This window comes from Mesoplodon bidens, assembly GCF_964165515.1.
Source record: "Mesoplodon bidens genome assembly, chromosome: 1".
NCBI classification, from domain to species: domain Eukaryota; kingdom Metazoa; phylum Chordata; class Mammalia; order Artiodactyla; family Ziphiidae; genus Mesoplodon; species Mesoplodon bidens.
Window position 1 is genome coordinate 64,199,992 of NC_138176.1, and position 25,963 is coordinate 64,225,954.

A 25,963-nucleotide genomic window follows, 5' to 3' on the forward strand; every position below is an offset into this window, starting at 1 on the left:
GACTGAATGTAAGTCTTTACAATTGAGCTGAGCAGACAACATTCTAAAATTGCGGTACTGGTTCCAAGACACTTTTCACTCAGATCCTCAAGAAGACAGCAGGTATGCAATCACTCATCCACTTAAGCCTGTCAGGAAGGAAATTGCTTATGAGAGGAAGGGAACTGTTATGTGAATTTCCATAAGATTGCAGGCCAAGACAATAATGTGTCACTACTTTTCAAATATTGGGGAACAAAAACCATCACCACCCTACCATTTCTCTGGCTAAATGCAACCTGCTCTTCTATTTATCCAATTCACTGAAGAAATTGTATTTAGCTGCTTAGAAAATTGCAAGACAATCTATAAGAAATCGTGTATTGCATATTATGTTTTTTCTGTGGATACTGGCTCATGCTCCATGTATTTGTTTTAGCTCACTCTGACAGATGGGGTTTGAGCTGTATAGGGAGGAGAGAGGGTGGAGGGAAACATTCTTAATTAGTGGTTTCATTCACCTATTTAGGGAAGGGATTGTGTCCTAAAGTTTTGCTTGCAGTGCGTTGATTCTCCTTTTCAGGTATCAGTGGCTCTTACTTTGGGAAATCAGTCTTCCCCACTCCATGGTCTGGGTATTCTGACCTCTACTCAGAGATGCCAATCAGTTTCATGCTGGTCCATCATAGTACCATATTACCCTGGCCACAATGATTGATTCAGAGTTGGACATACGAGCCAAGCAGGGCCAGTCAGGTCTTCATTGGGATTGCTGTATGGGCATCAGGTAAAGAAGTCCTTCTTCCACTAGCATTAGTAAATCAGGAGGCTGTGAGTCCAAAGTTCTGTGTGGCTATCTTATCAACCAGGTGAATAGAACCAGTATGAGAATAAAGCCAAGAAGAGGCAATTAGATCTGAAGGGTGGCGAGAAGGCATAGCCTTGATCATCTCCCTTCTGTACTGACTTTATCAGCCTAGACTGGCTTTAAGCCATACAGAGAACCCACCCTTGGACTCATGGTTGGTTATGAACAGCATACAAAATCAACTCCACCTTCTATTAACATGGTTTGAGTTAGATATCTGTCATTTGCGTATACCACAAAACATTACTTGTGTGCCAGGCAAATGGTTAGACACCATTCTCTCTGGATCTCTCTTAAACCACACAGCATCCACAGGCATGAGAGAACATTGTCCCCATTTTACAGATAGGGAATATCATTCCTATTTTACAGAGGTTCAGAGAGCAGTGAGAACTCACCCATGTTCCCATGACTAGTGATGGTACACCCAGCTTTATACCCAGGCTATCTAAGCTCTCTCCACCCTGCAGAGTGGCTCTCTGAGTCACTTATCCTCACTGTTTTTCAACGTTACCTCAGGAAATCTAACTAAATTGGCACACATAAACATGGAAAAACCACAAGGAAATGGGAATGATGCTGCCACGGTACAGGCACACCTTGGAACATGAGCTGTTCTGAAGAGAAACCAGCTTCATTTATGGACATTGACATTAAGTTTCTCCTGGGATTTCTTTCTGTGTTTTACATGAAATTAATGAAAAATGCAACATACACTTTTTGAATTAGATTGGGGTAGCCTCACCAGATCTGTCCTGAGGAGTTATCAGATGAGAAGGAGAAACCATTTGGAACTAAAAACCACTCCTGATTTTCTTCAGTAACTGGATTAAGACAGATTAGGATTAGATTAGATTAGATTAGGAAACAGTTTTCACAGCAACTCATTGATAGCTCTCGGAGGACCTGTCTGTAACTTTTTGCTTTTACCTGATGCCATTTTTCTAGCATCTGGCCAGTAAACATTAATCTGGACATAAATGCTAAAATGGATGTGTAGGCATACATAGCAACCAATCTACTCCCAAGTCTTATGTTCAATAATGATCACAAAAAAAGGACAATAGAAGCTTCTAGATTCTTAAATTGCTCAATGTGCTAATTAGTAGGCTATATTAGGCACCTAGGAATAGGGATCATGATAGCTACTTTACTGGGCATTAGGTACTAGATACCTGACATTTTCTAACATACTTATAAAAACTTTTTAAGGTAAATATTCTTGTCCCCATTTCATGGATTAGGATACTAAGGTTCAGAGAGCATAAGGAACTTTCCTGAACTCCCCCAAATGAGGAAGGTAGGGTTCAATTCAAGATCTCTCTGATTTCAATGCCTGAGGTCTTCCTGCTTTGTTATGTGAACTTTCTGCCCAAGATCTGGACTCTACTCCACCAAGTTCATTATTGAAAACATGATTTCCACCCCCAGTGTATGTACTGACAAGGACATAAGTTGATGGTGTGAGGGTGCCTAGCTGTGAGTTTCATCACCTGCCAGGTTTCAGGCTGGATTAGGCTGCCCTGGCTGTCTGGTCAAAGTCAAAGTCAAGATATTTGTCCTTAGACAGACATAGGTCCAAGTCCCAGCTCTAGCTCTTTGGCTTTGGGGAGCATCTGGCCCTCTCTGGGCATTGACTTTCTCATCTGTGAAATGGGGCTAATCAGCTGCTTCATGAAGTTGAGGAAAGAATCAAATGAATGAGCTGACAAATAAAGTCCTTAGTACAGGACCTGCCTCAGTGTAATAAACAGTCTGAATCCATTTTTGGTATCTGACTGTTGACAGCTCTTAAGATTTACCCCTCCCTTCTCCCACTTCTGCCTCACATCTGGGCAAGTTGATTAGAAAGACAGGGTGGTCCCTCCTTTGGAATTGATGGGAGATTCAAACTATTTAAGCCCTTGAAATCCCCAACCAGCCCCACCCCTTAACCACAATCGAAACCTCAAGCCAGTCTCCCTCCTCTCCTTGCTGTTTCAAACCAGTTTCAGGCTAGCCTGGGAAGCTTACTCTGCTTTCCCTGAAAAGCCTTATTATGTAAATAATAAAACTTTTTGTACTTTCTTGGTTGGTGCACATTATCAGTCTTGACGTATGAACCAGATTTGGAATGGGTGAGGTCCCCCCTGTTTCTGAAGGATGTCCACAACACACAGAGTATATTAGCTAGCATTATTATTACTGTTATTAAAAAGTTGAATTTTGGGTTTTTAAATTTCATGTAAGAGCCTCATCATTGATAGTATTAACTTGAACCTATACATTTAATTGACAGTAGTCACTCTAGAAGGAATGGGAGTTAGTAGGGTTTTTAGAAAGACTGGTAGGTTGCTTATTCCAGGTTTGCACAGCTGTGAATCCAGGGTGAGGAGCGGGAGGTGGATGTTCCTGGGATGGGATGCGGGCTTTGGCATTTTCCCAGAATGGCCAGAAGGTGACTGAACCAAGAATTCACTCTAAGTTGATGATTTAGTAGGAAAAATGAAGGGTCGAGACTGAAGAAGAGGTTTCCATTGTCACGTCTGAGGAGGAGATGGGAAGGGTAAAGGACCAAGGCCAACAACAGTTTGGGAGCTGAGTGCATGGTCATCAGACGCAGCATGTTTTATTCATAGGTTCTTATTAAGGTAAGTTGGTTGGTTCCTCCTTAACCCCCTCACTAAACTGAGTGTCTCCTTACTGCATACCAGACTAGCTTAAAGCAAAAGCAACTGAATTAATAATTTGCATGCTATTTTCTCATGGCAATTGATAAATGACCAGCTATATGTTGGCAACTTAACACATCAGTCTCCTGAAGGGAATATGGCCTGAACCCATCAGTTCTTACAAAGCCGCTGGGACTGTAAGTCTGACTAATTTTCCTTCTCTAGGAGTTAGACCCTGAAACATCCTGAGATGACATGAATCTGCTCCAAATCACCTGGCCAAACAGTGAATACAATCTGTCCACTGGACAATGTTTTCCTAATGTGAACATTGTTGAAACACAAGGAATGTAATTTATGTTTTAAGCTCAGTCAACACAGTAGCATGAGCAGAATTTATAAGCTCTGTATAAACAAAGGTATGATGTTTAGATTCAGAGTGACAGAGCCAAAAATATGAAACTTGGATGCTGTGTGCTATTGTCTGTGTGCAATGACTCATATTTCTTGAAACAATGAAATAAAGGGTACCCATGTTCAGAACCTGGCAAGCACACCCAAGTGAGATCTTTCAGGGTGAGTCAGCTCTCCCCATACATGAATGATGATCTGTTACTCAAATGGGATCAAGAGACAAGTGCTCAGGAGAAAGCCTGAGGGAACAGAGACGTGTCATTACTTGCGGATACCATACCCTCCAGGACACTTACAGCAGTGGTGTACCTCGGTAATAGATGTAAATTGCCTTAACACCCTTTCAAGAACTTGGCTTCTATGCAAAATTCTTTCTATCTGAAGTAATTTTTTTAAAGGCTGGTTCACCCCAAATTGGTTTTGCAAAATTTACTTTATATAGTATGATCATAAAAGTAGTTATTCATAAAAACATTAGTATAGGGGTATTTTTCCCCAAAAGATTTTTTTTTCTCACTAGGGAGAGGAAACCATTGTGAAGATAGTGTGAGTTAAACATTTTATGCTGTTAGTTGCCTATATGTTTCTTTTCGACAATTAACTGTCTCACCATTTCCTCACCCTCCAGAATAAAGATTTTATTTATTTATTTATTTACTAAAGTATAGTTGATTTACAATGTTAATGACTGCTGTACAGCAAAAGTGATTCAGTTATACATATATATACATTCCTTTTTTAAACATTTTTTCCATTATGGTTTATCATAGGATATTGAATATGGTTCTCTGTGCTATGTAGTAGAACCTTGTTTCAGAATAAAGAGATTCATGTTTTTAGCTCCTAAATCTTCCCCCTTTCCTTCCTCCCTCCCTCTTTCCCTCCTTCCCTCCCTCCTTTCCTTCCTTCCATCCTTTTTTCCTTCCTTATACCGCTCCTTTAATAAACAATAACTGAGGTTCTACTATGTGTCAGACTATAGTTTAAACTCTATTAGTTGGTTAATTAAAATGACACAGGACTCAGTTTACCACTGATTAGCTAGAAGATGAGGAAAAATAGAACCAATATAAAATAGAATCCCTTCATTGCCTTAAGAGGGAGAGGTGAAATAGTGAAGTGATCAGGATCACGGCCTTGTTATTGGACCACCCATCATCTACAGCCCTTGTGCTACCCATCCTTCTCACACCGGTCATCTATAATCTTCATTTCAATTTCCTGATCAGCCACTTTAATCTGGCTTGGAAATCATCACCCCAGAAGGGCTCTTGCTAGTAGTCACCAAAGGCTTCTAAGCTGCTAAATCCAAAGGATATTTTTCAACTATAATCTCACTTGATGTCAGAAGAATTTCATGTTTTTGAAACAAGCGCTTGGTTTTGTTTTCAATGATACAATACATTCTTTGTTTTCAATAATCTTTGCAGGTTTATCCTCCTCTTTTTGTTCCTTACATTAAACTCCAACATAGATCATTTTCTTAAATCATTTCCTTAGTCTCTCCTCAAACAACTTCATCAGCGTCATGGCTTCAATTTCATCATCTGTATGTTGGTGACTTATGCATTTATATCAGTCAAGGCCTTCCTTCCATCTCTCCACTCAACCTCTGCACCATGGTAATTCAAAGGCATCTTACGTTCACCAACTCCAAAGCCAAACTCACAATTTCCTTTCTGCCTTCCCATCCAAGATCCTTCCGCTCTCTTGTTCTCAAGAACAGAACAGCAGAATCTTTCCAATTCAGTTGGAAATCTAGGGTCACGCTTGACAGTCCTATATCCACTCAGCAAGTCCTATAATTTTATCTCCTAAATATCTCTCACAACTGTACACTTCTATTGTCCCTACCAACACTCCCGTTCTTTTCCCAGTTAGCCCCAAATCATTGTTCAGGTTGCAGCAGAAGCAACTCACCTTGAGAAAAGAGCCTTTTCTGACTTCCCAGACAAGGAGAGGTTCAAACGTTGTCCATTTCACAGCATGGCAGCCCCTTTCTTCACTTATCATGGTTTGCAACTATACATTGAATTTTGTGATTATTTGATTAATATTTGTCTCATCCATGATAGTAGAGAGCTTGCCTGACTTTACCCTCATGGTATTCTCAGTACCATTGTTCCTCAGTATCTGCAAGAGATTGGTTCCAGGAACCCAGGTGGATACCAAAATTCACAGATGCTCAAGTTCCTTACATAAAATGTCACAGTTTTTACATTTGACCTATGCATATCCTCCCATATACTATATACTTTAAATCATCTCCAGATTACTTATAATACCTAATACAAGGTAAATGCTATGTACATAGTTGTACATACAACATAAACACTATGTAAATAGTTACTGGCAAGTGGCAGATTCATGTTTTGCTTTATGGAACTTTCTGGAAATTTAAAAAAAAATATTTTCTACCTGCGGTTGGTTGAATCCACTGATGCAAAACCTGTGGATACAGAGGGCTTACTGTATTCGAGAACGGTACCTGGAACCTAATGGTCAGTTAAATATTGTTGTTTAATGGGAAAAAATTCCTGGCTCTCTCTTTCATTGTCTGTGTGGACTTGAGTGTATTTTTTGCCTTCCTCAAACCTCTGCTTCCTTGTTTGTGAAAGGAAGATATAATTCTTACACTTGGTGTTTACATGAGCTGGTGTATTTGAAATATTTCTTAGTGAAGTGGTTTGTTAAGTACTCAGGAAATGGCTGCTCTCCCCCACATACAAGTTCATGACTTGGTTGGGGAAAGAAAGTCCTATTGGAAGACAGAATGCATTTTAAATTATTATTTTTTTATTTAAGATTTTTTTTTGATGTGGACCATTTTTAGTCTTTATTGAATTTGTTACAATATTTCTTCTGTTTTATGTTTTGGTTTGGTTTTATGGCCATGAGGCATGTGGGATCTTAGCTCCCTGACCAGGGATTGAGCCCACACCCCCTGCATTGGAAGGTGAAGTCTTAACCATTGGACCACGAGGGAAGTCCCTAAAATTATTTTTAAAATATGTTGTGGGCAACTGGATATGGGGTCATGGGCCACCAAACAAATTCAGAGCAAGCACCACCCAGATGCAAGGCCAGTGAGGATGGTGTCTCCAAAAGCAGGATTAAGGGATGCTTGGGTCCTGCTAGTGTTAAAATACCTAAAAATAAGCAAGACTTCCTCCCTAACTAACCAGTTTTGCAGAAAACACTCAGGGATGTATAGAGATTATATTGCATTTCTTAACAGGCAGGCATACTTCCTGGGGTCCAGCAACAGCCAGAAGGGTAGGAAAATATTGACTCTTGCCCCTCAAACAACACCCAGTGAGAATGGCAGAACCTTGCATCATGTACGGCATTAGCATCCTTGTGGGGGAGTGGGATGCTGTCCCTCCAGCTAGGAATATGCTGCCATTCCTCTTGCTTTGAAAATTTATGCCATGCAGAAACTTTCTTTGACCTTTACCACTAAACAAACATGGTGGCCTCTGTTGTGTTGGGCTCTTCTGCTGATTATGTTATGATGAGTTGTGCACAAAGATGGGTAGGATTAGGTCCACATTGCTGGAGTAAGTATTCTAGGTGGAAGGGACTTTTATATGCATAAAAGCACAAAGGCAGGAAGGTAACATGAAAAATGGTCATCCTTGGCATTGGAAGTGTAACATTCATGAAAGAAATAAATGACTCTAAATCAGGAAAGAAAATTTGGCACGAGATAAGGAAGGGTCCTGAATTTCTGTCCAGGAGCTTTTATTTTACCTATCTATCTATCTATCTATCTATCTATCTATCTATCTATCTATCAATCTATCTATTTATTTTCTGCAGGCCATACAGAGTTATTGAAGACTTAAGCAGTTGACTGTCAAAATGGCTTACATTTAATAAGATTACATCAGTGTAACAGAGTGGTTAAGAAAAGAACTCATTCTTTGGAGTCAGACTACCTGGGTTCAAAACCCAGCTCTAATACTTACTTGCTGGAAGACTTGGGGCCATGTGCTTATAGTCTCTGTGCCTCAGTTTCTTCATCTGTAAAATGGAAATAATAGTTGTACCTATCTCATAGAGTTCTTGTCAGGATCAAAAGAAATAATAAAAGTAAACTGCTCAGAGGGATAACTGCCTCTGAGTAAGCCCTCAAGAAATATGTCTGTGATGGTGGACACTGAGGCTTTCTAGAAAGAAGAGATCCATATTGCAAAATAGAAGAAGAAAAGACAAACTTAGGGAAAAAGTGGGTGACTTCAGCTTTGGCTTTGTTGAGCTTGTGTTCCCTTCGTGATGAGCAGATGGGAACTTGATTCTAACACTGAGGAGTAAGTTTGGGGCTAGAACTGCAGATGTGTAGAAAGTAACTGCAAAATAATCATATTTGAAGTTTTAGGTGTTTTACCTAGTTTGGGTCATTTACTTTATAAAAGCTGTATAGTAGAGATAGACTCTCCCCACAAGCTGTGGATTCCATATTTGCGAATGTGCCTACTTGCTAAAATTTATTTGTAACTCCCAAATCATAGCATTTTCCAGGTCATTTGCAGATATGCACAAAGCAGTGAAAAGTTTGTCTCACAACACACATTGCCAGCTGAAGCTAGATGAGTTGATGCTTTACCTTCTTGTTTTAGCTCTTCTACTATAAACAAGTTGTTCTTTCCATGGTCTGTTTAGTGCCATGTTTTTCTGCATTTTTGTACCTTTTGTGGTGATTTTGCTGTTTAAAATGGCCCTTGGGCATAGCACTAAAGTGCAGTCTAGTGTTCCTGAGTACAAGAACACTTAGGATGTGATGTGCCTTTTGGAGAAAATACATGTGTTAGATAAGCTTTCTTCAAGTATGAGTTACAATGCTCTTGGTCATGAGTTTGGTGTTAATGAATCAACAAAATATCAATAATATACTACATAAGGTACTCTAGACTGAAATGTACATGAAACAAGGTTATGTATTGATCAGTTGACAAGAAACTTGTGATCAGAGGTTCACAGGAACCTAACCCTGTATTTCCCTTAGGAGCAATTGTTCAGTACTTAACCAAATTAGTTTTTTTGATGACATTACAGGAAATAACTCCTGCAGATAATGAGAATCAACTCTAGATATAAGAATACAAGTTTCAATAGAAACACAGAGAAGGAGAAAGTGATCAATTCTCTTTGAGAAGGTTAAGTGTCATAAAGGAGACGAGCTTCCTAAAAATTATACAGAAGTTCATTAGGAAAATGATGTCCAATTGGCTAAAGGCAGTAGAAGGAAGAGAAGTGACTAATATCCCAACTTTCCAGTTTTAAATTGAGCTCTTTGCCACACACTAGATTTTCCAGTCACAGTACAAAGTTGCATGACATTGAAAACACATGTTACCCAATTGCATGGAGAGTGCTAGCATTTTAGGGAGTAGTTGAGAAGTTGCATCAGCATCTTCAATCCCATTTGTCTTTAATCCTGCTTAGTCTGAGTTGTTGATTTTTCACAAAGCTTCTCTGAGCCTCTAAGATACCACCTCTAAGATGGCATTCCGTGATCATTTTCATAGGAAGATATGGTCTTATGAATGATAAAAAAATTACTACCTTATTTATACTCACAATGATACAATTGATACTTATTGATATGACTCACATTTGTACAGTTCAACATTTTCCAAAACAGTTTGCATCCTAGCAACTTTTTTTTTCTTCCTTTTTTAAATTTTATTTTATTTTAACATCTTTATTGGAGTATAATTGCTTTACAATGGTGTGTTAGTTTCTGCTTTATAACAAAGTGAATCAGTTATATATATACATATATCCCCATATTTCTTCCCTCTTGCATCTCCCTCCCACCCACCCTCCCTCCCTATCCCACCCCTCTAGGTGGTCACAAAGCACCGAGCTGATCTCCCTGTGTTATGCGGCTGTTTCCCACTAGCTATCTATTTTACGTTTGGTAGTGTATATATGTCCATGCCACTCTCTCACTTTGTCACAGCTTACCCTTCCCCCTCCCCGTATCCTTAAGTCCATTCTCTAGTAGGTCTGCATCTTTAATCCCATCTTGCCCCTAGGTTCTTCATGACCTTTTTTTTTTTAGATTCCATAAATATGTGTTAGCATACGGTATTTGTTTTTCTCTTTCTGACTTACTTCACTCTGTATGACAGTCTCTAGGTCCATCCAACTCACTACAAATAACTCAGTTTCATTCCTTTTAATGGTTGAGTAATATTCCATTGTATATAAGTGCCACATCTTCTTTATCCATTCATCTGTTGATGGAAACTCGGTTGCTTCCATGTCCTGGCTATTGTAAATAGAGCTGCAGTGAACATTTTGGTACATGACTCTTTTTGAATTATGGTTTTCTCAGGGTATATGCCCAGGAATGGGGTTGCTGGGTCATATGGTTGTTCTATTTTTAGTTTTTTAAGGAACGTCCATACTGTTCTCCATAGTGGCTGTATCAATTTACATTCCGACCAACAGTGCAAGAGGGTTCCCTTTTCTCCACACCCTCTCCAGCATTTATTGTTTGTAGATTTTTTGATGGCCATTCTGACTGGTGTGAGATGATATTTCATTGTAGTTTTTATTTGCATTTCTCTAATATTTAATGATGTTGAGCATTTCTAGCAACTTTGAGGATAATTAGACTCTTAATTTACAGATGACAATCTGAGTCTCAGAAATGTTAATGGCTTGTCTTGGGCAAGCAGCTCATAAATGCAGTGGCTGAGACAAACCCAGGCCTTCTGGCCCCAAAGTTCATGTTATTCCTGCTACTTAAGTGAATTTCTAGTTGGGTTTCAGGGTGATCCAGGTTTGTACTGAGATGCCTCAAACTGTGATGGGAGGTTGGTGATGACCAGAAACATTTGACTACACATTCTCAACTGCCACTTTAACCCGACCAGCTCTGCTTTTATTTTATTTTTAAAAATTATTAATCTATAAATTCAGGTTTATATGTTTCATTATAATGAAAGGTATAAAACTTAATTTCCTCTGCTTTCAGAGGTTTAAAACCTGTGGAGCCACAGCACTGAAGATACACTGGAGAGGGAGAAATCATGTGAATTGAAGGAAAGTCTTTGATCTGGGAGGAACTTCCTTGGTGTTTATCCAAGCTCTTGATTTTGCTGATATGGAAAAACAAGAGCAAGAAGGGGAGGTTACTTCCCCAGATTGTGTCATAAAAAGAAGATCGCTTGTTCAAGTTAACTCAGGGTGGAACATAGCTTTCTGGGATGGCAGCTTAGCATGAGCATGGGCCATAGGCTTCGAAGCCAGAAGGACTGGGTTCAATTCCACCTGTATGATCCACTGTCTCTCAACAGCCCTGGGCAAGTTACTTAATTTCTGAGCTTCAGATTCTTCATATATTAAAATGGGAATGGAAGTACCTGATTGGGGGGCTTAAGGGAACCATTAAATAACACCCCTGTCACCTCCACTGCGTCTGGAGCCCCTTGAAAGACACCTGCAAGAATCACACAGGTGGAGATCAAAACCTCAGTTTTATTAGCATCAAGGCTGAATTGAAGAAATGTGGTGTGACTCTATACCTACGTGAGCTTCCTAAAATGTCCTCCCTGAATTCTATCTCCTTTGCTATTGCCAGGTGGAGTCCAAGAACCACTTACATCTTAGGAAGCAGCAGAGTGCTCCCCTGGAAGCTTGTCAAATCCAGGATCAGAGAGTATGTGTGTCCATGAATGGGAGTGGAGCAGGGTGCTGCTGCTAACTTCTTTCTCTTGGGAGCATACATTAGGGAAGCCTTTCTTTCTCCCTTGGGGAGGGGATATGAAGGGTGGAGAAAAGCCCTGTGTGTTCAGATCATTGTCCTTTAAGGGCCTTTAAATGAGGTGCTACATGTGAAGTTCCTGTTTGATGCCCTCTGCACTGTATGTTCTTGATATAAAGATAGTATGTGGTGTTGGCAGAAGCAAGCCCACAAACCCAGACCCTTAGTCCATTATTCTTTCCTCTACGATTAAACACGTGAGTATACTACCCAGGGTTGGGCCATCTTCAGGGTGGTTTAGAACTACGTTTCCTACCACACTCCATTTTCTATAACACAATACCTGGTGGCAACACAGAATCAACATAATACACACATAGTGTTTCCTTAGTTTGTCCACCTAATGGGACCTGGAGATTCAGGGGTATGTGCATATGTGTTTGTGTTTGTGTGTGTGTGTTGAATCTGATGAGGTAACAGGAAAGCATCTAGCCCAGTAAAATAGGCATCAGAATACATAGGAGTCATTTATTTAGCACTTGATCCATACAGAGCACATGCTGAGAACATTACATGCATTACCTGTAGTCCTCATAATAACTCTGCAGGATGGATGGGTATTATCCTTGAGAATGAGGAAACTATCAGAAATCAGGTTTTCAAATCAGGTCCAGCTTGTTTCAAAGTTTCTCTCTTTCCGCCACTGCCTTCTGCTATAATAAGTCATCTTTTCCCTGCTTTGAAGGAGGTGTGCATGGAAAGAGGATGACTGTTCTTCAGATTTAATAGGAAAACAGCAGCAAACTCTACCTGAATATAAAGCGCAGTGGAGCCGACAGCCCCTGCATGCAAAACCACCTTTGAGAGAGAGTGGATTCTGGATGCAATGGCAGAAACCCAGAGTTCCCTCTGCAGGATGACTTCCACTTAGATAAAGAAAATCCAGTGTCCAAGGCCACAAGGCCTCTCCCTGTTTAATGACTTGGTGAGAAAAACAGGGCTGATCGGGAAATTACCTGGACCCTGTTTTTCAAAAGATCAGCTTGGTGCTTTGTGACCACCTAGAGGGGTGGGATAGGGAGAGTGGGAGGGAAGGAGACACAAGAGGGAAGAGATATGGGGATATATGTATATGTATAGCTGATTCACTTTGTTATAAAGCAGAAACTAACACACCATTGTAAAGCAATTATACTCCAATAAAGATGTTAAAAAACCAAAAACTAACAAACAAACAAACAAAAAACAAAAAAAGAACAGCTGCAGAAACTGCCGTTGCCAGGTTTGCCCCCGCTCTGGCTGGATGGCTGATGCCCAGCAGGCAGCCTGGGTGGATTCCTGCCCCTACCCTCCCACAGTCTGCCTTTGATGTGAGTTTCTTTCTCTTGTCAGTGCATTTCTCTTGTTTGTGCAAGTCTTGGTGTGATGTGCCTTCAAATAGATCTGGCCTAACTTGGATGTAAGCCTTCTTTTTTCTCTCCCAAGCCCCCTTTATGTCCTCCCCTGGTGTGACCAGAATCAGGTCATCAGAGCCATGGACAGCACTAAGTCAGGGAGAAGCTTTGGGGAAGAGACAGAGAAGGGGTTTGAGCCCGGCCTGGGTCCCAATCAAGGGCTTACAGACATCAATCCAACATCCTTTTCCTCTTGGCAGGAGACATTTCAACCTCTTTTCTTTTTTTTTTTTTTTTAAATAATTAATTAATTTAAAAATTGAAGTGTAGTTGATTTACAATGTTATGCCAATGTCTGCTGTACAGCAAAGTGACTCAGTTATACACATTTAGACATTCTCTTTTTATATTCTTTTCCAGTATGGTTTATCACAGGATATTGAATATAGTTTCCTGTGCTGTACAGTAGGACCTTGTAATTTATCCATCCTGTATATAATAGTTTACATCTGATAATCCCAAACTCCCAGTCCTTCTCCATCCCCACCCGCCCTGGTGACAACAAGTCTGTTCTCTATGTCTGTGAGTCTGTTTCTGTTTTGTAGGTAGGTTCATTTGTGCCATATTTTAGAAAATCAGGCTTTTAATAAGTGTTGTTAAGAGAATAACAATTACATGACATGTTGATAAATTGTGACATTTACTGTCCTGTCCTTGGGTCCCCACGTATACCAGTGGCCAGTAGGGTGTATATATTTCTAAATGAATTTCCAATGCGTCATTAAAAGGAAAACCCAGGCGACAGCTGCAGCTTCTTTACTCATGAACAAGGCCTGACCACATTCCACAGTTTCTCGGCAATGCAGAGAAGAAGGGTGTCAAACTCCAGCCATCTGGCCGAGTGGTATCTTTTCTTCCATCTCAAAGTCTGGTTCTTTCTTATTTTGCTGTCTGAAGACTGCTGCACTGCTGACACCACAGAAATAATTTTATCCAGAAGTGGGAGGAAGGATTCCTCTGCCTATTGGTAATTAAGAGCCTTGGTTTTATTGGGAATGAATTCCAATTTGGAGGGGAGAGAGATTTGAGAAGAAAACACTTTTCCAGCTGTTGTATGAGGCAGGCCATGGTATCATAGGGGGCATTCTGCTCTTCTGTCTTGTTCCCCTCTGTACCCCTTCCTTCTGGTCATCATATCTTTCTTCAGACTGTAACCTTTGAGATACTACAAAAATAAAAGTTCTTGCTTTATTTTCTTGTTATGATATGATGTTTCTATTATTTTTAAAATTCTTTCTTACATTCCTCTCCTTCCTATTGGGTTCAAATCCTTTCTTTTTGAATGTGGCTGACACAGATTGGCTTACCCAAGCTCTAAAATCAACCCAATTTTCTATGACTGCCTCCATTATAGAGCCTGTAAAGGTGAAATCGTTGATTTTCCAACCTTCCTTGTAGCTCCAATAATAATTTGACTCAGTTCTGGCCAGTGAGAAATAAGTTAAAAATTGCAGAATCTATCCTGAACTATTCTTCTTTTTTCCTGTCTTGAATAAAGATCTGATGTCTAAGCCTGAAGCTACCACCTTGTCACCACGAGGTGACAAGCATAAGGGAAAGACCAAGAGAATCTCAGAGAGACTACTGCTGATATCATATCGGATAATAATTGGTATTTTTTAAAATTTTCTGTTTATCCAAGTGCCCATTTATGCTACTTGCTTAATAGACACACACACACATGTGCATGTGCATGCACACCCACCCCACCTCCCCACACACACTGGGCACTTACTATGGCGGCCTCTGCTCTAGTAATTTGAGATTCATTAGTAAACAAAGTAGACAAAGATTCCTGTCCTCAATCTCATTCTTTCTCTTCTCAACTTCTGGAACTCTCATTAGATACCTGTTCAATACTGTACTTCTCTCCTTCCCATCTCTCACCTTCACTTTCATATTTTCCATCTCCTTATCTCTTTGAGCTACTTTCTGATTGATTTCTTCATCTCTATTCTATTGTTTTCTTATTCTCTCTCAACTGTGTTTAGTTGAATTTAATTGTTTAATGAGTTTTTGGTTCATCTTCTGCTGAAATTCTGGAAATTCTTCATTTCTAGGTTATTTTAGAGTTCATTTTGAAATCTACAGTTGCCCTCAGTATCCATGGAGATCCTGGAATTAATATTCAATCCAAGGTTGGTTGACTCTGTAGATGTGAAACTCACACACACACAGATATGGAGGGCTGACTGTACCTGCTATTTTATTCAAAAAGTTCTGTTTTATATTACCTTATTTCTTAACTTGACTATTTAAACATGTTTTACCTATTTATAAGTCCTTTTCATGTTATTCTATTATCACTAACTGTTTAGTTGTGAATTATCCTACCTACTGAATCAACTGACCCACCCTTTCCTTTAACAGTTGCAATATTTGGGTGCTTTGTAAATTTTAAAAATATGAATTCATCTTTAATGGGAGTTGTCTTCCATTGGAGTCTCTCTTGTACCTACTATTGAATGAATCCTTTGCTTTTTTCTCTGCATAGGCCAAAAAGAAGATGAAATATATATATAAGTAAATTTTTTAAAAAGTCCTAATGGAGGGCCACACTAAAGGAATTTTGTATTACTTCATATATATATTAAGATATATAAATATATATAAAAAATATATGTATATAATCTATACTACCGGGCATAATATAGTGAGTATTTTTAAGAGTAATTCTTGAGGGGACTCCCCTGGTGGTACAGTGGTTAGGAATCCACCTGCCAATGCAGGGGACATGGGTTCGATCCCTGGTCTGGGTGGATCCCACATGCCACGGAGCAGCTAGGCCCGTGCGCCATAACTACTGAGCCTGTGCCCTAGAGCCTGTGAGCCACAACTACTGAGGCCCGTGCACCTAGAGCCCATGCTCCACAACACGATAAGCCACCACAATGAGATGCCTGTGCATCGCAACCAGGAGTAGTCCTTGTTTGCTGCAACTAGAGAAAGACCGCGCGTAGAAACAAAGACGCAATGCAGCCAATAAATAATTAAATAAATAAATAAATGTTCCTTTTAAAAAAAAAAGAATAACTCTTGGAAGCATTAGTAATAGCTGGCTTGAGGATTTTGGAAGAGAGCATTAGTGACGGATTGAATTCCACAAGTGCTATATTCTGCTATCAGTGTATCTTAATAGTGAAGTTTTTGTTATTATAGTCCATGAACAGACATTTTTTAAGAACATTTGCAAAGATGTCAAGTAATTGTGTAGATTTAGTAGAAGAAATGAAACAAATGTGAGAATTGAGGCTCATGAAATTGTAATCATTTATCATGTCAGGAAGTGGGATGGTTTTAATATGGAAAAGTTTTTAGAAACTGGGAAGCCAGGGACTCTAATGAGGTTTCCAAGGCTGGCTTTTTAAAATTATCCTGTAAATCAGGAACCTAGGGGCAGGACAGGAATAAAGACACAGATGTAGAGAATGGACTTGCGGACACAGGGAAGGGGAAGGGTAAGCTGGGCCGAAGTGAGAGAGTGGCACGGACATATATACACTATCAAATGTAAAATAGATAGGTAGTGAGAAGCAGCTGCAAGCACAGGGAGATCAGCTCAGTGCTTTGTGATCACCTAGAGGGGTGGGATAGGGAGGGTGGGAGGGAGATGCAAGAGGGAGGGGATATGGGGATATACGTATATGTATAGCTGATTCACTTTGTTATAAAGCAGAAACTAACACACCATTGTAAAGCAATTATACTTCAATAAAGATGTTAAAAAATAAATAAATAAAACCATCCTGTAATCCAATGATGTAACATATCGACTAATACCCTTATTGCCATTAAGTGCTGGAATCCGGTTAATCTAAGAAAAATTTAAAAATACACTAACAGCAACATCCCTGTTCTTATAGTATATAAAATATAACCAGCATTAATTCAGAATTCTGTCCTTAATACTTGCATTTGCTTTTAATTGTGCTCTGCTAAGATTTACAGGTCAACTTCATTACTTACCTGCTGCATTTCCTTTGCCAAGTTACCATCTGAGACTCAGTTTCCTTATTTATAAAGCCAGGATGTTAATTGTAGCTACTGTTATGGCTGTTGGAGGATTAAATGAGATGAATTTCATGGAGTGCTAGCACTGCATCTGGTCCCCCGAGAAAGTATTTATTATTATTTTTATTTTCAATCTTCCTAGCTAGCCCAATTGTCCAAGGTTTTCCTTCCATGTAAATTTCACATCAAAGACATAATCCAAACTTTTAAGTACCAAGAAGATATATTTCCTGCAAGAGCCACAGCAAAAATCCATCCTGTTCACTCAGCATCTCTTGCATCATCATTGGCAGCAGCCCACAATTGAATAATTCTGCTCTGGACATGGTGCACCTTCTCAAGTACAGAGAAAACAACATGGCAAGAGAACCAATGAGTCTGCAAGTTCCCTCACCCCAGGCCTGTAATTCATCTGTACCATGAGAGGATATGGCCTCTGAGCATTTGAAAGTTTTCTGAGGAATGTAGAAATAAGCAGAGTGAAGATTATGTTTTTAAACTTGTTGACAACCCGGAATGGGGAGTAGTTGTTGCCAACGGCCTGTAGAGAGAAAAACTGAAAATGTTAGAGCCTTACACTGTCTATAGTTAGGTGCTGCAGACACAGAGTGGGGAAATTTAAAGAAGGCCCTAGAACACAGTGTCTTCAGAGGAGTGCAGTACAAAGGTCTCAAGGTTTGGGCTCAAATGACCTGGATTTCACTCTCAGTGCTCCTGCTGGATAATCTCTTGGTCATGACCAGTTAACATCAGCTCTGTGAATATTAAGTTGTGATCAGTAAAATGGGGACAATGATAATCTAGCTCAAAGAGCCATTCTGAGAATGAATTTACATGGACTAATTCCATTCGTTCACTCATTTGTTCATACACTAGTAGAGGCCTTTACTAAGTGCCTCTTCAGGTGAGGCTCTGTGCTAGGGAACTGGAGAAATAGAGATGTAGGAGAATTGGACCCATCTGATCCCATTGCAAATGAGACTTTAAAATTCTCTAAGTGTTCTGCTCTTTTACTAAATGTTCCTACTTGTGACCCCAGGGTGTGAAATAAGTCAGAAGTCAGCCTCTCTAGTAGACGTAATGTTGATAGGTCTGGAGTCCCATCAGATCAGCATCCTCTTGTCTCCCAAAGCCGCTCCTGAGTCAATTCCCTGGGGACTCCTGAGCGGCCTGGAAGAGCTGGAAATCCACTGCCCCACAATGGGAGCTGCCTTTCTGTGTTACTCAGTGAAGTTTCTCATGTTCTGTGCTCCTCAAGCAGGATTGGCTTTCAGAGTCTAAAGAATCAGAGGCAAATCCTAGCAAGAGTGGCCTGCCACAGGGGCCACGAGAATGTGTCTCCAGACCCTCGACCACTGAGAGCTGAGTCCTACGAAGGCCCAGCTGCTAGGCTTTGAAATCATCTGTCGCGTTTGTGCCCAGGCTGTGCCTTCCACGGCTGTTGCTGCTAAGGACTGAACATGGTACTGGAGATACTAGGAAGACTAAGGGACTTCTCTGATGGGCAGCTTTATCTCAAGGACTCGCTGGTCCCTTGGCCAAATCCTCTTTTAACTTGATGGCAGACAGTCTACGATGCCTCCACTTAATCTCATCTTCTTCTCCCCTTCACCTAGTCAGATTCCCATCATATTCTGATGGCCTCCCAGCCTTTCCAGTCTCCCTTTTCATTCTCTTTTACTGGCACTTCCTCCAATAAAATCCTGGCACTTTTAATCCTGCCTTGGCATCTGCTTCTTGGAGGGCCTAGACTAACACATCTGCCAGTTGCCTCATCCTGCTTTCTTCTGGGAATTCAGATTAAATGGCCCGGCTGCTGCTTGTGGATCCCACGAGAACCAGTCCAGAACAATGAGCATCTGTGCAGCTGGGCTGGAATATGAGGGCTGTAGGGCCGAGTCAGCGAGGGAGTGTGGTTCCCCCAGGACAGCAAGTGGAACAAGCCCACCTCTGAAAGAAGAGAAGCACAGGAACTGGCGAAAGGCCTAGTCAAGTCAGTAGCAAGGAGGGAAGCAGAACAGGATCAGGAGGGAAAAATGGACCTAGGAGGGCAGTTGAAAATGAAGAACATCAAGTGCTTAGGGAGGCTCACTTTTTAGGTGGTGCCTGATGTCCATGATCAGGACGGTTCTGGAAATTTAAATGGACCCCACAGGGGTTAATATAAAATATTTGGCACGTAGATTTTGATACGGGGTGGTGGTCAAGATCAGGGAAGCCGAAGGAGTTGGTGAGAGTTCTGAACAATGAGCCAGACTGGGGATCAGCAGTGCATGACCTTCACCAAGCCTGACCTTTCTCCTTGACCAGACACTCTGACTGGAAGGAGGCAAGGGTCCCATAAGCCTCTGGAGAGGGAGATGACCTGGGGATCCTGGCAGACAAGTGGCAACGTGCCATGATGGAAAATCATGTGTAGTAGGACCAGCCACTGCTGCATCCGAGGGCCAGTGTGGCCAGTTAACAGCTGGGAGACTTCAGGCAAATTTCTTCATCTTTCTTCACTTCACTTACCCCATTTATAAAACAAGGATAATAACACCAGCCTTGAAGGTCATGGTAAAATGAGAGATAACGTAAATATAGTGCTTAATATAATATTTGGTTCATAATGGGTGCTCAAAATATGGGGCTTATTATTAATATCAGAAACCAGTAAGTTTGCATTAGCAGGGATATGTCAGACCAGGTGACAAATGAATAGCCCCAGAATTCTGATAATTAGAAGAATGAGTTATTCTGAGACCCAAGTAGTTTTTCTATACTTTATATTCGAGCAGAATTCACTCTTAGAATAAGATCTATCCTATTACTCAGGAGTTTCTCATTTGCAAGACTTTCCTTCCACCTTTCAAAGTCAACTAAAATGACTGTCATCAAAAAGGAAATTTGTGTCCAACAACTGAGAAGTTCAAAGGGTGCACTTGGCCTCCAGGTGCTGGACCAAGTGTGCAAATGATGCTCTGAGTCCTGTGTGTCTTTTCCTTAACATTGCTTCACTTGCCTGAAGAGGCTAAGATGACTGAGGGCAACTCTGGGACTGTAGCATCTTTCCAGACCATGATCCCAGGGGAAAGAGGGCATCTCTTTTCAGAAAATTCCAGCAAAAGATCTGGGGAGTAACCGACTGACCTGGTCTAGTTCAAGTGTCCATACCTAAGCCAGTCACTGTGGCCAGAAAGTGGAAGTATCTTTGATTGTCCAGTCCTGGTCAGCTGCTCATGCCTGGGGCCGGGGATAAGAACAGGTGAGGAAGGTTTCCAGAAATGGTTGTATAGACAAAATCATATGCCCAAGACATCTGCTCATAAGAGGGCTTTTTTTCCTTCTACCATTTTTCTTCATTACCAGAAATTCCCTAGAGGGCCATATCCCTCTTCAGAACTAGAGACATTCTCACAATTAACAGTTGGTTCTATTTGATCTTACAGATTGGGGAACAACTAGAGACACCTTTAGAAATTTAGACAGAAGAATAATTCAGACCCTATCCTTAGAGATGGACATTGGTGTGGTAGTTTAAGTCATACATTATTTCAGATAAAGGACTTAGAATGAGAATCTCCCTTCTAGTTGAAGGAATGAAAAATGCCTTCTCAAATATTCTGGGACTTAAGTGTATAAACTGACTGTCGACTCACATCAGTTCCTAACTTTTTAGGCTCTAAAACAGGCTAAACATATTGGAGGGTGGTTATGTATTTTTCTTTTTTCTTTTTTTATGTATTTTTCTTTGCCTCCCATCCTCTTTCCTTTTCCTGCCCATGTTCAATGATGTATGTCATGAATCACATGTATCCTCAGGAGCCAACTTCTCCTGGAGGGGATGAGATTCCTCCCAACAAGGGTGCTGGGACACATCTGTGCTGTGTCAGGCTATGACACATTGGCATGGAGAATCTTCCGGACCGTACAGATGCTGCTGGCTTCAACCATCTACTGCCTTTGGCATTAGTTCTTTCTTAAAAGCTGATTATGTAACACTTCATTTATTTATTTACAGCCAATAAATACTAACTTTTAAAAACTAGAAAAAATGTAAGTATAAAGAAGAAAATACAAGCCACTTATAATTTTATCCCATCCCCAAGAACCTGCCATATTTAATATTTTAATGTATATCATCCCAGCTTTAATCTACATAATTCCCTTTGATTTGAGGGATTGGTTTCTAAAGAGTTCACCTAATTTAAAAAGAGCAAATATTGAAACTGATTCTTTCATAGGAATTAAATATAAAGCAGCTGGAATTGTATTCTTGGTTCATGTGAATCTACAACCCTTATGCTGAAGGACACCTTTACCATGTACATCTTGTAACCAAGTAACCAGACTTCTTTTCTTCCAGTTTTTCATTATCCTTTGCTGGTTACATGATGACTTTGGTAAACCATTGTCTCATTTCATGCTTTTCTCACTCCAAAATTTACACTACAACATCTCATTTCAGGCCATATTATGACCTTCTTTGTAACACCTAATTGCATCTAGTATTCAATTCCAAAGTTGATTATTCAGAAAGGTTTTCCTGTTCAAGTATCACTTTCTAATGAAAATTTGGTCAACATTATTTGAGGATATAAAATCAAAACAGTTATAAACAACAAGGTCCTATTGTAGAGTACAGGGAACTATATTCAATATTCTGGGATAAACCATAATGGAAAAGAATATAACAAAGAATGTATATATGTGTATAATTGAATCACTTTGTTGTACAGCAGAAATTAACACAACATTGTAAATCAACTATACGTCAATTAAAAAATAAAATAAAAACAAATTTTTTAAAAAGAGTGAATCTTTAACAGTGTGGTGGTCCAAGAAATCCCTCATCTGAGGGCCAGAGCAGACAGCCATGTGGACCCCAAGATGGTGAAGATTCCTGATTCAGCAAAGGGGGCCCTCCTCATAGCACAAACATCAATGAACATTCTCTCAGACCTTTAGATTTCAAATTCTTTGAATCCTGACAGTTTTTTAAAAGCTCGTATGGATTTATAGTATTTTGATTTTATCCTGAGATTCTAAACATTTCTATATCCCACTACTGTAGATCCACAAAAGCTGTGACCTTCTCTTTGTGTTCGTGTGTGTGTGTGTGTGTGTGTGTGTGTGTGTAAACCTTCGCTCACAGAAATAGGGTTCACAGCTGACACTGTTTGGAAATATGCTCTTTCAACTTAACAACAAATCATTGTTTACAATGTGTGACACACAGAAAATAATTCAGAATCAGCCAGAACAGAGACTATGGTTTTTATCACATCTTTTAAAGTGTTCTCACCAAGTGGAGACAGATATCCAAAGGCACCCAATACCTGTGATAGGTCATTTATCTAAAGCTCTGTAGTAAAGTGTTCCTAGTTCTTACTCTAGTCTGTGGACTCCAAAATTCTTAGCAAAACGCAGGTCTTCTTAAAATCCCTTATTCCAGTGGAAATTAACCAAACGTCCCTCACTGCTGCTCTAGGTGCCAGGTTAGAACAGCAAACACGATCTGGGCTCCCTCTGAGCATGAGTCTTGAGGGAAGACAAGTGATAAAGCAAGGGCAGGTGACAGACAGCTGCTCAGCCTGAATGATAGGAAGGCATCCTACTTAACTCAGTACGGGAAGGCTGCCCCATGGAGGAGACGTTTCAGCTGAGACCTGAAGTATCACTCTTGGGAGGGAGAAGCAAGGAGTTTTTTGGAGAGGAAGAGAGCAGTGTTCCAGGATGACAGAATGGAGAGTTTGAGAATTTGGAAGGAAGAGGGAACATGGTAATTAGAGTTTCTGAAGGGCATCCAATTCCATAGGACCCAAAGCAGAATGATGGGGAATCTGAGGGAACATCTTGGAGACAGATTTCAGGTTGATGTAAAGGGACATTCAGAGAAACCAGCATTGACTGGTGACATCATGGCCTTCCTCAGTGTTTGTCACAGGTGTGTGTAATCAGGGTGGGGCTGCTGGAGGGGGAATCAAGTTTTGGGATGGGGTCAGAGAGATGACCCAGATACTCTCTGATCCTATAAAACATAATCTATCTAAAAACCACACATACAACTGGAGCCTCTTCCCTTAGTTTTATGACTTGGTGTTTTTACTTTGGCCAAATACCAAAGAATATTATTTAATCCCTGTAGAACTGTGCACAGAACTCAGCTTGTGCTCAGCACAGATCTTGTTCAACTGCCATTCATCTGAAGATCTAAAGAAAATTTAAATTGCTCTTGGGCATTCACGTAGCAGAAAATAGAATTTTGAAAGTGTTGAAAAACATATTTAAAAAGATAAAGTCCATGACCAGCATTGAATTTAGAACTGGAAGGGCCTTGGGCCAACAAGATTACATCTTCACTTTACAGATAATAAGTGGAAGCAAAGACAGACACAGTGACCTGGGCCACGTCTCCTGGACAGTGAGGTCCAGACACAGGGCTGGTGAAGCAGGCCTCCTGACTCCCAAGCCACTGTCTTTCCGTTTGATCTGGGCACTTCTGGGAATTCCTAAGAAATAACACCCATGTATTTCACAGAAATTCAAATGAAGTTCAAGGAGTCAAATATCTAAAGAGCTGTATGTGTCAGAGGCCTTTGTTCATGCTCTACCTAGGTCTGGGATGATCTTTATTAATCATCCACTTGGCTGGCTCAGCTGAAATGGTACATCCACAAGAAGATCTCCAGTCTAAAAGTGACCCCTTATTATTACCTCCTATGGTGCCTATTTTTTCCTTCAAATGCTTAGCCAAGTTCATTGGTGCATGTACCAATGACCCAGTGGTACATGCACCAATGCAGAATTTACAGTAAATTCTGTGAAGTCATGGACCAAGACTATTTCTCCAACTCCTCCACATTCAGGGATAGCATAGTGCCTGGCAATGATGGGAGGGCTCGGTATTCTCCATCTGCCCCCCTGCACCCACCCCGTCTACTCCAACCTGTTCTGGAGCTGAGAAGCTGACTTTCATTACCTGCATCAATAGGTTTCCCTTGACCTCTGACTTCTGGTCAGGTTCTGGCAATGGGAGGGGCAGGCAGGGGAAGGGGGAAACCTGTTTTCCTTCCTCTGCACCTTCTCAAGTAGGTCCAAGGGTGCTGGCGAATCTTTCCACCCAAAACACAGATCCAGTCTTTGGTTCTCTCTTGAAGTTAACCACTTCCTACCCCAGCCCCTCCTGGGTGCTGAAGGTGGTAATGGCTCCCCTCTGTGGCCAGTTCTGGTTAGTGCATCACACCATTGTTTCATTTTAATCCTATCTAAGTCTTTGGACATATAATACTTTATTAAATTTTTCTCAAGGGCTCCATCTGAATGTGCTCTCCCTGACTTGCTGAAACTCTTAACGGTTTCAGTAGTTTTTTGATAAAATTTAATTACATATATTAAAATGGGGGAAAAATCATACACATTCCATAGAGTTCCAGGGAGGAGAACTAAGACCATTGTGGGGAAACTTCAGTGAAACGTAGTGGCATGTTTAAAGAAAAAGACATGAGAGACATGTGAAAGCCGATCATCAAGGAGAGTGAGTGGGTCTTATAAGTGGGAATTCAATAGATGCTTGTGAAGTGAAATAGTTTTAATCATTTCCATGCCACGTAGATCACACTTCAACGGAATGGGGCCGGCTGCATGATCTTGGTGTAAAAAGTGAGTCTTTGGGGCTGGGCTACCCACAGTGATATGGCAACCACCATATCACAGATTTCCTTTCCTCTGCTGAAAAAAAAAGCCCAGACTAAGACTATTTATAAGAGATCTTTCAACTCTAAAATTCCCTGATTCAGCATTTCCATGATGTGGGCTGGCTGTGGCATGGCATAGAATTCTTAGGAAGGATGGAAACAATCTCAGAAGGAGGGTCTTTTGTTTGAAGACATCTTAGCAGTTGTTAAAGCTGCTATTTTGTCAGATCTCTTCATGAAGAGGTCTGCCTCTCCCCTCGAGCTTGGACTTTATAGGTCAGACAAGCTCACCCATGTACCATGTGGCCAGTGTCCACCCAAAGAGAATGTTGGATTCCTTGTAGGCAGAGACTGAGTTCTCCAGCATGGAAACTGGCACATTGAAAGTGCTCAATGAACATTCAGAAAATGGAGGAAATAAATGTTTGTGACAGAATTTCCTGGCTCCTTTAGGCCACTGACTTCAATCCTATTTTGATTCTGTATTTTCCTGTCTCTTAACCCCTTTTGACCTAATTTTCCATTCCTGGCTCCATATTTTCTCCTTGGAACCAATAATGGCTTTGGCTGCTCCAGAACTGGCCTTTGATAATTGCCACCTGTGGAGTCTGCGTTCACACACTGACTCATGTGCTTCAGGAAACTACAGCCCAAACATATCCTTTTAGATGCCACAGAAAAAGCAAGTTATGTGCCAAATGGGTCTCCATCATTCAGCCTCATCTCAGTTTTGACCTTTACTTCATCCCTAACTCATATTTCCTAAACTCCTATCAGAAAGGTTTATCATTCACTGAACAATTAAACTGCTTAGACCATTTAAATGTCTTCAGCAACAAAAAGCCATAATTAACCTGTCCTGACAAACTGTCACACACTTTGACTGTCACAGTAGTTTCTCAATACATTTGGTAATAAAGAGACTGCTATGCATTCCTCAACTCCTGTTTCCTTTTCCCTCTTGGGCACATAGCTAAACTGCATCTCCCAGACTCCTTTGCAGTTGGGGGGGGGTCATGTGACTGAGTTCCAGCCAATGGAATGTGGGCACCAGAGATGTATGCCACTAAGAAGCCTGATCCCTAAAATCTCCCACGCTAACCTCAGTGCTCTCTCTCTTTCTCTTTTTCTTTTTTAATATTTATTTATTTATTTGGTTGTGTTGGGTCTTAGTTGCAGCTTGCCAG